Consider the following 12,831-nt stretch of genomic DNA (forward strand, 5'->3'; position numbering starts at 1 on the left):
AATTTATGTGCAATGAATTGATGTGGTCGAGGTTTTTACGAAAGGATAAAACTGAAAATTCTACTCGCAACATGATAACTCACCAGGTGAAAACACAATTTTCAAAGGAGTTTTTTAGTAAGAGTGGTCATTATCAATGAATAGTAATTAGGTTAAAAAAATAATATTTTTGATATTTTTAGTAGTGTTGGAAGTTATATTGTCTGGTGGGTTGCATTTGTTTAACATGTGTCTCATATATATTAAATTACTCTTTTACCCTTACAGGTTAACATTGTTTTCCAATATACATCATGAACCAAATTACAATTTAAAAATGAAAAGTGATGGACTAAAATGATTTTCTTTGTAAAACATGAAGAGCTTTATAGGTTAATATGAGAAAAAAAAAAAAATCATCCACTGGAGAGACTAATTTAAACTTGAGTTGAAAAGATAGGGACTATTTTAAAATTATAATTAATTAAATGACTATTTTAAAATTACAATCAATTAAAGGTTAGGAACTAAAATAAATTTTACCCGAATTTTTTTTGCTGCATATTTTGATCCCTATTTGAATGAATTTGACTAAAATGCCCTTATAGAATACGTACTTAAAAAGACGCGTAATTATTTTATTTATTTTGAACTTATTCTTTAGACTGTTTTTTGCATTTATTGTGACGTTCGTAGAATTTTTACATAATTGGGAGACTAATTGGTAATTATTAAAAATTTAAATTTAATTAGTAAATAAATTATAGATTGAATTTGGGATATAATAAGATTTGAATGGATTAAATTGGAGTTCATTATAATATTTGGGGACAACTTTTATTAATTAAGGAAATTTAGGAGGGACGTAATGGGTATTTTGAAAAAAATTAATTAAATAAATAAAATAATAATATTATATATATATATATGTAAATGATATATATATATATATATATTAGTAAATAATATGTATACATACATATGTATGAGACAAAGAAAAGAAATTGAGAGTTGCCCCCCCCCCCCCCCCCCCCCCCCCCCCCCCCCCCCCCCCCCTTCTTTTTTTTTTTTTTAAAAAAAAAAAGTTAATTGTGATATCAATATATTTTACGAGTTTAACTATTTAAAATAGTGTCGAATTAAATATCGAATCGGATATAAAAATGATATCGTTGGTTAATTAGATTATTAAATTTATTAGATTTGAATATTATTATAGTTAATTTATATAATTCCATCAGAATTATTAACCAAATATGCAATCCTATGTATTATTGTTCAATTAAAGTGTATAATAGCGAGAAATTGATAGAAAATTCATAGAAATATTTCGAAAATTATATTTAATAAATGGTATGTTAAATAAAGAGGAAAAACAAAGATTTGTATTTCGATAGAAATGGAATATTAAAAAATTATTAGAAATTGTACGAATAATATTTAATATTATATTTAAAAAAAATTACGATATTCTTGATATATTAATTATATGTGGTATAATTCATTATAGGATACAGGGGTAAAGTGAAAAGACCGAACCACTACCTATTGAATAGATAAAGTGTTGTAAGGTCGAGGTAAGTAAATAATTAGTATTATCTATATATGTCCCATTTATTTGTGGTTTTACTGTTATATGAATTTGTGGTTCATGCTGACATTTCTTTTAGGAGTAGACTTTGAGGTGTCTGTCTGTTGAAAGTCTACACGCTATACTCAGGCAGGTCGGGTCAGTATGCTGTTTTCTCCTCTTTGTCAGTCAGAGTACAAATCGTATTTTGTTTGCATAGAGAGAATATAAGTATACGGATTACTTGAGATGAATCACATTGTGATGTTTGATATGTATGTATATATATATATATATATAATGTTGTGGGATGATTATACCTGTTATGACGTTGGGGTTACGTATGCATATGGATTAAATTATTATGTGCATTTATATATATAAACACAGGGATTACTATAAGTATGATATTTAGGGTAGATATAGCCCTTGAAGCGAATGGGTGCTACATTCATCCTCTCTCGGTTTTGTTTTTTTCTTTAATAAGCCTACTAAATAGAAATTACAGCAAAATATTCTAAAGAGAAATATATAAAATGTTTCATTGAATTTAGAAATTGCTGAAAAATAAAATATTCTCGTTATTGAATAAAGTAATAATATAAAAATAATTCTAAATACATTGTATAAAGATGAATACTAAAAAAAATAATTTTGTTCCTAAATATATTAGCTAATATTAAAATACTTAAATATAATTTTAATATAAAGAAAATCATTTTCATCAAATATCTATATGTAAACAAAATTATTAAGTCAAAATGAATTATTATACATGTTTTACACATAAAATTCTCCTTAAAATTATTATATTACGACTTATTCTAATATAATTCTAAGTTTTTAATTAAAATCATAATAAATATTTGTGTTTGTAAATGTTATTAGTTATTTTTAATTATTGTTTTGTCAACAATATGATATAAGAAATAGTTTGCAAATGGTTTTTATAATAATATAAAAATAAGTAAATAATAACTATACATTAGATAGAAATTATATGATATAACTAATATTTTATAGAGAAATAAATATATATATCAATATAATAAAATTAATGTAAACATATTTTATTCTTAGAGAGGTAATGTAAACAAATTTATATTAATATCAAATATATACTTTTTATTTAAGGGCAAAAATCAATCATGTCAGCGTGCAATTCAGGTACGTTTGGATCAGAAAAGTCCGAAATGAACGATTTTGCCCTTAAAAATACCATGTCTTGTGCATGACACCACTCTTCGACCAAAATTTTGGTCTGAATTTGTAAGATGCAAAAAAAATCGTCTAATTTGATAAAAGAATATTACAACAGAAAAACAGTTTAGATAGTAAAATACCGTAAAAATAATCAAAATTTTAATGATAAAATATTTAATATCCTAGATATATAATTCATAATTTTAAAAAATACATTGTATTCATGGTGTAGTGCATGCAGTCGTCCATTGGACCAAACTCAGACTAATAATACGTTTGGTGGAAAAAATAGAGTTTACTTTGTCTTGGTCAATGGTTGGCTGTGAGTTTATTATAAATATTGTAAATACAGAATCTCACAGTTTGGCACTTATCCTAAGACTACAAAAACATCGTGTAACAGTTTGGCAGCCTTAACATCCGCCGGATATGCATCGCACTAAGTCGCCCAAAGTCTACGTAAGGAAGTCAAAGCGTGTGTTTTGGATATATGCTTGTGAAAAATGAGAATGTGCTTAGAGCTGCGGACTATGAAGTTGAAGTAAGAGTCGAGTTTAAAAGCTCGTTTGGTTGTGTTTTCATTTTTCTTTTCAGTTTTCAATAATTGGAAATGTGTAGAAATATTTTATTAATTTTTGTGTGAAAATTGAGAATATGTTTGGATTAGTTGTTTCCAAATATAGGTATATAGGTGTGAGAATGTTAAATCTAGGTATATGTATTTTTTATGTGACAGAAAGACAACTATGACAAGCCATGTGACTTATATAAATTTGAAATTGAGAATTAAAATAGGAATGCGTTCCCACTAAAAACGACTTAACCAAACAAATTCATACCTATCCAAACAGTGAAAAGTGAAAAAAATCTCATTGAAAACACAACCAAACAAGCTCTACGTTTTTAAGATGATTATTGTTTTGCTTGGTACGGTGACGATAATTTGTCTTTCAAAATATAATGATTTATAATTTTAAATAGCAATATTATAAATTTTAAGAATAACAAGTGACGTTTTTTTTAAAAAATTCTCTGGAATGATGAAAATGAAGTGAATAGGGAGGCGTATTTATAGAAGTTAGAAATCTATCATTGAATGGGCGTTTGGTCGGAAAATATGCTCTCAAAATGTTGTGACTTTTCATCCGAATTGACTTATTATTTCACCAAAAGTACATACCATTTCATAGAATATATAGACACGTTACTTCAGTCAAATGACACACTTATTTGGTTGATTTAGACAAAGTTGGATGATGACTGGGTACCGTCAAGCATCATCCACGTGTCACGAGCTTGTCATGTGTCGCACATCGTAGCCAATCACTTGTTATGATTTTATCTGATCGAAATATATTTGTTAATTAAATTTACTTTTGAATGTATCATTCATCATTTTCCAACAATTTATACATACATACTCATGTACCCGTCACAAAAAATATGACTTTTTATATAGTTGATTATTATCGTCAAATATAAAAAATTGATACTAGTTAATCATGGTCACGGGATTACGGTTACTAGTTATTATTTTTGTAAGTGAAGCCAAAATATTAATTATAACTAAATACCATGGTAAATATTTTGATTTTAGCTAAAATCATGACAGGCGATGATTAATTATGGTAAAATTATTCAATGCAGTGTCGGATATGACATGACTCGGATTCGTATTCGTCACACTTTGAATGTTTTTTTTTATAATTTCAAAAAGTTTGGGCTATTCTTTTTTTAAAAAAAAGTCTGGGCTTAATAAAAAAATAAAAACAATTAATTCATTCATCTCAACTAAAAGTTTTGAGAAGAAATTACTAAAAATTTGGGAGATGATCATGATGATTTAATTTATTGGAATATTAAAATTCTTTCCATTGCATACTTTTAAGATAAACTGATTATGTATATTTTTTAAATCATATTTAGTTAAAAATATAGATGTAAGACATGCTTATTTTATATTTTTTCTTGACATTATTCATATTGAATATTTTAATTTTATGAGAAACTGAGAATATATATAATAAAAATATATATTATATATAGCCGTGTCAGTGCCGTATTATTTTCTAATTTTTTTACATTTCTCGTGTCGCTGTATCCGTGTCCATGCATTATAGCTTATAAATTTCATGATTTTAATTGTAATTATGCGATTTTCTATACTTAAAGAATTAAGTTAAGATTAATAGTTTGTGTCTGTATCTTTATATGGCTTATAAGTTTAACTAGAGAAATTCTTTAGGGTGTGAAAACAGATATCATGATTGGGTTTGATGCCATTTACTCTTACGATATTATAAATAAATAAATTATTTCTTTATGAGAAAAAAAATATTTTTTTCCTGTATTCTTTAAAAGGAAAAAAAATACAATTTACCTCCTGTAATATGAGAGATAAGTAAAAAAACCACTGTAAAAAATAAAATAGCAAATTATCCCCTGTGTTTTGGAAAATGAAGCAAATTATTTTTCATTTTAAATAGGGGAATAATTTGCTTTATTTTTCAAAACTAGGGGAATAATCACATGGGTTTTCTTTTACTCATTTCACATATCACAAGGTAGTAAATTAGATTTAATCCTGTTTTAAAATGAAACAATTTATAAAGAAGTAAATTGTTTCATTTAAAAAATATAGAAAAATAAATTGTTGTATTTTTAAAAAGTACAGGAGGTAAATTGCAATTTTTCATAGAAATATAATTTACTTATTTGCAATATTTCAAGGGATTACTTGTACTTTTTTGGATCGTGATTGATGAGCAGAACGCAAGTTTATATTTATAATTGATGAATTTGGATTTGAAAAAATGATTTTAAATGACTCAATTTAAAAAGAATTTGAAATCCATTCATATTTATCAAAATATAGTTAAAAATTAGAATGGAAGAAATTAAAATTCTTTAAATTCACAATTATCCAAATAAATATAAATAATTTATTATTAAGAATTTGAAGTTCATCCTTTCAGATCCTTCAATCCAAATGTATTGTCTGAACGATTTTTGAGATACACGTCATTTCAATGAAAGAAAATAAGAAATCATGGGGGCATTCCGAGAACGTATTAGTACTACGTGGGGAGGGATTAGAGTTCCCATCTAAGCAGACTTTGAGGAAGTCTTGTCATTCTTCATTTAGTATTGATTTATTAATATAACATGGAGAAGCATGCTTCTTTTTTATTTTTTTTATTTGACTTAGGTTCAATTGTACCATATTTGATTATAGGATGAGGGAATACTTCATGCCTATCATATGTGGGGTAATTATTTAAAAAATATCAAAAAAAAGAAAAATGTAAGAAATTGTTGTGAATTTAGGATTTTTAAGATTTTGAGTGACACCACGTTTTAAAAACGCGGTGCCACAATTTTTCTTTTTAAAAAGAAGTTTAATATATTGCTACGGTGATGAACTGCGGTGACAAATTTTATTAAAAATATTTTTATTTAATCAGCCACCGCGGTGGCTGCTTTTTTAAACAAAAATATATAATTTATAGCCATGGTGACTGATTTAGTTTTAAAAAAAAATTGAATTAAGCCACCGCGATCAATTTGTTTTAAAAAATTGAATTCAGCTCGGGAATGATGTAAACAATTTGTTATGTATTTCTATTTATGAATAAAATATTCAATTATGTATTACAACCGTATGCAATATTTTTACATCCGTATACAATAGTTTTGCAACCGTATGCAATATTTTTATACTTTCCGTATGTATTACACAACTCTAATAATGCCCCCCAGTGCCACAACGGGGACGTCTTCTGTTTCTTCAAGGCGGATTATCATCTCTGTGGTCACTGAGCGTGTTCAACTCAGTGCTTTCGAATGGAACTAGTGATGCAACATATTGTCTTCGAATTTCTTGGTTAACATTATGTGTATAGTAATCATGAACAAATGGCATATATCGAGCATCTGGAGTATAAACAGTAGATGCTGTTTCTGGGTAAATACTTGATGGTCCAGCCTCTGCATAAATAGTAGATGGCCCATGTTCTGCGTAAACACTTGATCGGCCAACCTCTGTGAATGCGTTGCTACGAGTTATGTTAGCCGGTCCCACTTGAACACTTTGATACTGTGCACTGGAAAAGTTCATAACTTCACATCCTATCACACGGGCTCGCGCTTGAGTTTCTCTCAATAACTGTTGATCATATCCAAAATTTTCACAGTCTATCACTAGCTGCTCTATTCTGTTATACTGGTAAAAAAAATTGTATCCCAGCGTAAACATTATGCTAAAATAACTGAACATTAAAAAAATACAAAGTGCTTACCACATATTCCCAATCGCGGGTGTCAATTGGTCGATAGTCCGGTGCGTTCATTGACACTATATTATGTGAAATCTGGACCCAAGTATTTTGGTGATACCTGTTCATATAGTTAGGAACGGTATCACGACCGCCTCTAATAACGGGTCACTCCACCACTAGTGATTGCACATTGTTCCATTTTGCAACATAATCTGAGTGAAACATTGCCCAATCTAAGTCTTGACGTCCCCGCCTGTCTATTGTGTGCAAGCGGCGTTCACTTACCAATGGATTTGGGGGATGTCTTGCACATAGCCAAATTGGCGGAGATCCCTCTTCGGGTGATGCATCTCCACCAGTGAATAAGTAATCAATGGTCAGCTTATATTCCACGGTGTGCGAGTTGCATAAAGCAGCAATGCAGCCACATTGGTGCATTACCATCATACGGACTCCAAATAAACTATAATATCATACAACACAATCAATATATTTTGAGAAAATCCCATAAAAATACATTATACGTAAACAAACAATCGCAATGGTGTACCTCATTGATTGCATATAATGCAACATGTTCCGTATTATGCATAGAGCATTGTGCGTCGTATGCGTCCGAGATATATGATACGACACCTAAAAGCAAAATTTAGAAAACTAATTGAAATCAAAATTCTTTATAACTATATAACTAAATAAAAACATTCATACCGTGCAGCATATAGAGGGATAGGTAGGATGTTTTGAGGGTCCATTATGGTTGGCACTAGATTTGCAGTATCACTCGATGGAATGGGTGCAAGTGTTATGATGCGGGACCATGCATTATAATAACTGCATGGCACCACCAATATTAGTTTTTCGCCACTGTGATGCCGTACACAACTCCTGATATAGATAAGCCAACACTACTGAACCGCAATTTGAGGTATCTTCCTCATGTATGTTCTCCGTATGCTGTAGATACAACGGTGACATGGTGTTTTCCGTATCATCAAGACACAATACCCCACCTATGATGCACATGGCACATATACGTGCCTCCTATCATACAGCCTCGAATGGGCTATCTTCACGTATTTTCAAGTAAATATTCATGTAGCACTGTCAGTTTTATTCTGGACCATCTGAAAGTATTTTCATCTGGCATAAAACTCAACCATTGATGACAATAATTTTGCCACCGTTGAGTACTATACCTTGTATCTACCCCGGTAATAAGATTACCTTCCATCGGAAGTGCCCAGATGATAGCGATATTCTGCAGTATTACAGTTGCTTCGCTAACTGAGAAATGGAAAGTATGCATCTTGGGACGCCATCTCTCGTGCAGTTATTAGGTGGGTGTCAACCTCAATATGCCCATACTGTAAAACATCCAAAAATCCCATATTCTGGAGTACTTGCAAAACACGAGTGTCACGTGGTACTGGTTGAAGGATGAGAAAAGAAGATATGTCACCTTGTCATACAGAAAAAGTTGTATCCGAAGCTCTAGACATCTTCCGACTGATGATTTAACTGCCCATACAACACACTTGTATCAATATGACCAAAGTTAGTCAGAATCACTCAAAACTTTTTCTTCTTCTTTAACACTCTACAAAATTTCACACCTCTTGAATGGTGAGAAATTTTTCTCTTAGGTGTGTGCAATGATGTGAATTTTTCTCTCGAATGTGTGCAAACTCTCGGGTGTTCGCAATAATGTTAATTGCAGCTCAAACTTAAATAAGTGTGAGCTACAATGTAAATCACGGGTGAGCTGCAATATTTTTTCACGGGAGGAATAGTATCACTGAGCCACCACTGTTTCAATCAGCGGTGGCTGTTTGAAAAGCAGCCTGCAAAATGCAGGCTGCTTTTGACCATAAACGAGGTGACTAAATTGAAATGATTTTTAATTTTAGCAAATCAGTCACCGCACTTTGTTAGCGCGGTGACTGATAACATTTTTTTTTTTTTTACAAAACTTGTCGCACCGCATTTTAAGAACGGGTGCCACTCAAAATTCTAAATCTTTCAAATTCACGTCATTTTTTAAATTTTTTTTCTAGATTTTTTTAATAATTTCTCCTCATATGTGATGCATGCAAAAATATTCGAGTTTAATGACTTGTGTCCAAGTTTTTAGGCTTTTACAAGCTTTAAGTGAAGAACAAGTATAAAGGTTAGCGGTGTGATGTATTTAGTTTAATTAAGAGGAAAAGGGAAGTGAAAAGACAAGTGAGAGAGAAAGAATAATAATTTTATATCATATTATTTGTTATGATTGAAAGAGGAGTTGATCTAAAATATTTTATCTTATTTGGTACAAGAGAAATAGATTGAGAAGAAAAACTTAAGTTTTATAAATTGACTGATTAACCCTTTCTCTATATTTTGTATTAAAAAATAAATAAGTTAATATCATACTATCGTCCACCTCTCTAGAGTATCCCAACTTCCACAACTAGCATCCCGCTTCCGAAGGAGGCGATTACTAACTAGTTGAGGGATCCCAATTTTCTCTCTACTTTTGTAGTGTCTGATCTGTTAGAGAGGCATGCTTCTCAACTTCCACCTCTCTTCAGTACGTCGGTAGCATCCTACTAAGCCAAGTGTCCTCTTGTAAGGCCAACACGTGTCCCTTTTACGCCACAACATTCTAATAGGCTCGCCCTCCTGGGCCAACTTTTAACAAAATGGGTCATAGCTTATTGGGTCGCTTGGTACACTTAATGAGTCGCTTGGATCCGAATCCAACATAACTCGCCCTCAATCCGCCCCTAATAGGGCGGGTACGGGTCCAAAAAATTACAAGCGGGGCAGGTAGCGGATCCAGGACGGGTCCTAGGTACTTAAGGACCCGCCCCGATTTAATGAATTAATACATATATTATTTTACTTTATTTTGGTAGAATAAACACTAACAAAATATTATATCATTTTATTTGTTTATTATTAGGTTGTTCAACAATTGATAAATTAAAAAATTAACCCATAATACTTAACAAAGACGAAAATGAAGGAGTTATCAGTAATGTGTAATTGCTATAAATTATTTGATTTGTTTTTATGACTAATTTATTTAGACTTAAGAATTTATTTTTTAGACTTGAATATTTGAGTTAGGCCATGAACAATTTTATTTGTACTTTATATCTTAAATTTTCTTTTATATACTTATAAAATAAATAAAAAATAAAAATAACTAGGTCTACTGGGTTAGACCCGCCCTGACGGATTTTGCATTGGGGCAGGGCAGGGTTTAAAAATAATCTGGACAGGTCCCGTGATCTTGTTGGAGTTGGCTAGGCGAGTCTTGGGTTCACCCAAACCCGCTCCATACCCGTCCTGTTGCCACCCCTACTTGGGACATGATTCAATCCCCCCTCACAATAGGTAAGATGAGACCGAATTATTAGACGAGGCATCTCTTTATTGCTCACTTAGGGGAATGCATTCCATCTAGAGATGGATAGGCTGCTCGAATTTCTAGCCTTAATAGACATAATCTACAAAGTTTTGGGGTGAAATTACTAATAGTTTTCCTTTTCAGACGCATAGTCAACTGGTGATTGATAGCCCAATTTTAGTTGTTTCTTTTGATTTTTTAAATGGGGTCCTTATGCATTATGACTCTTTCCTTTACTTTGTTGAATGTTATTTTCAAGCTAAGATGTTCTTTTCTTGCTTTCTGAAGTGTTGCTTTCTTTTTTTAGTTTTGATTTTTTGTTTCGCATTCATAAGTTGTTTTCTTTCTATTATGCTTGCTGCCTTCGACACATTTGTCTTTCCTTCATGATTTTCCTCCTTATAAGTTTGTTCAGGCAAATATTTTTAATTCATAAGGATGTAGGGTGAAAATTCCTCCTTTTGCCTATTGCGGCTTTAGTCACTTGTTGTGAAGTATTGGCTTGAGGAGGGCTTCAACCTTCTTTTAGATAGATATTTGCCCTTTGTATAGAAGTTTCTGTACATAAGTTTAGGAAGGTTTTTTGACCCTTGATGTAGGGATGTGTTGGGGAGTGGGAAGAGGCCTCCTTTTTTTTTTTTTTTTTTACTCTAGGGGAGTGGGAAGAGGCCTCCTTTTTTTTTTTTTTTTTTACTCTAGTAGTACTTTATTAAGCTTTGCCCGAAGTTGGGCAATTAGGCATAGAAAGTTCTAAACTTGTGAACATTCCTAAGTTCGGAAAATTTCTTGCCATCAACATCTTTTATCTTGTAAGCTCCACATCTAAGGATCCTCGTGATTCTGTAGGGACCCTCTAGTTTTGCTCGAGCTTATACCTTAAGCATCAACCCATCTCAAGAGAAGGTCTATCACTCGTAATATACATGCTTTGACTTGGTTGCTAAATGAGTTAATGTCATTCCTTTGTACTCGATAGAAGGTGATCCCAACATCAGTTGGGATGAACGTATTAGTTCCATATCTAAGAGGAAAGGGACTTTTCCTTGTAAATAACTTATGCTTTGTCGTGTAAGTCACGAGCATACTAGGTGGCCCTCCATCCAAATACCTCCACCTCGATCTAATTTGATTGCGGTATGAATTAAATTTGAACACTTTATTTTGTGGTAATTATTTTGAGAAACTTGATAGAAATATGATTAAGAAGGAAAGAAAAAGAGTTTGATTGTATGTAGATTCTTTTCCACTCCTACCATAACTAGGGAACTACTATAAAAGGGGGACAGATAGGAAGCTTGAAAATGAAATTTTTGCTGGAGAACAATTTTGAAAATATGAGAGAAGCACGGAGAGAAGTCCAAGAAATGAATGCCGAAGTAGATTCGACATTGGAGTTGACATCTGTTCAAGCCTAATTTTCTATTCCATGAGTTTTTCTGGATCTTTCTTCTTTTTTTTTAGATCTAGCTAGTATGACTATTTTACTTTTTGCTAGGCTTTTTTGAAAGCTTAATCGAGATAATATTCTGAGTATTTTTACTGAATTAATTTCGAGCTTTTTTTCGTATGTCCATGAATTATTGTGTATGTTAATTTGAGTGTCTGATCATCTCTTAGATTTACTTAATTATGTTGATGAATTAGAAAGGAACTCGACATAGTAGATAGGGTCATTATGGTGTAAATTAAATAATATATAGGCATATATAGACGTGATTCATCTGGTTGCGTAGGTTTTTCATGGTTTTTAATGAATTATTGTCACGAGTTTCAGTAAGGAGGAATCCACTAATTCCTTGATAATAATGGGTTTGGTATAACTCCGAATAATATATCGAATTAACTTGGGAAGAATCTCAACATATGAAAACACTGGCTCGTTAGATTAATCTGTTCATTGTGCATTCATTAGATCAATTAAATGAACCTATAGCCTTAGCATCTCATTAACTCTGGAATCTTCTCCAACACATTCATTTGACTTATTCTCTTCGATAATTGCTTTTCATATTAATCTATCATCTGATTCACAATCGTGTAGATAATAGTAGATTAGTTTTAGTTTTGGTAATTATTTCACTTAAATCCTCGTGTAATCGATATTTATTATACTATAGCTAGTACACTTGCTAGTGATATATATATATATATATATACATATTTTGACAATCACCTAAAAATGTCCATGCCCTATTTGGAGAATGGACACAGTGTGGACGTGGTTGTTATAAGCTCTGCTAGTTGGTAAACTAAGATAGAGTGCCTTTAGCATTTCCAATAGCATCATATGGATCTTTTCCGTCAACTTTCATTGGGCTAGAAGTAACCTACCCAGAGTGTTTTTCCAACAACAGCAATTGCTCCCAGGTGAACACAACAACATCCCTCATGTATATACTCCTGAG

This window comes from Sesamum indicum, linkage group LG10 (genome assembly GCF_000512975.1).
Source record: "Sesamum indicum cultivar Zhongzhi No. 13 linkage group LG10, S_indicum_v1.0, whole genome shotgun sequence".
Classification (NCBI taxonomy): domain Eukaryota; kingdom Viridiplantae; phylum Streptophyta; class Magnoliopsida; order Lamiales; family Pedaliaceae; genus Sesamum; species Sesamum indicum.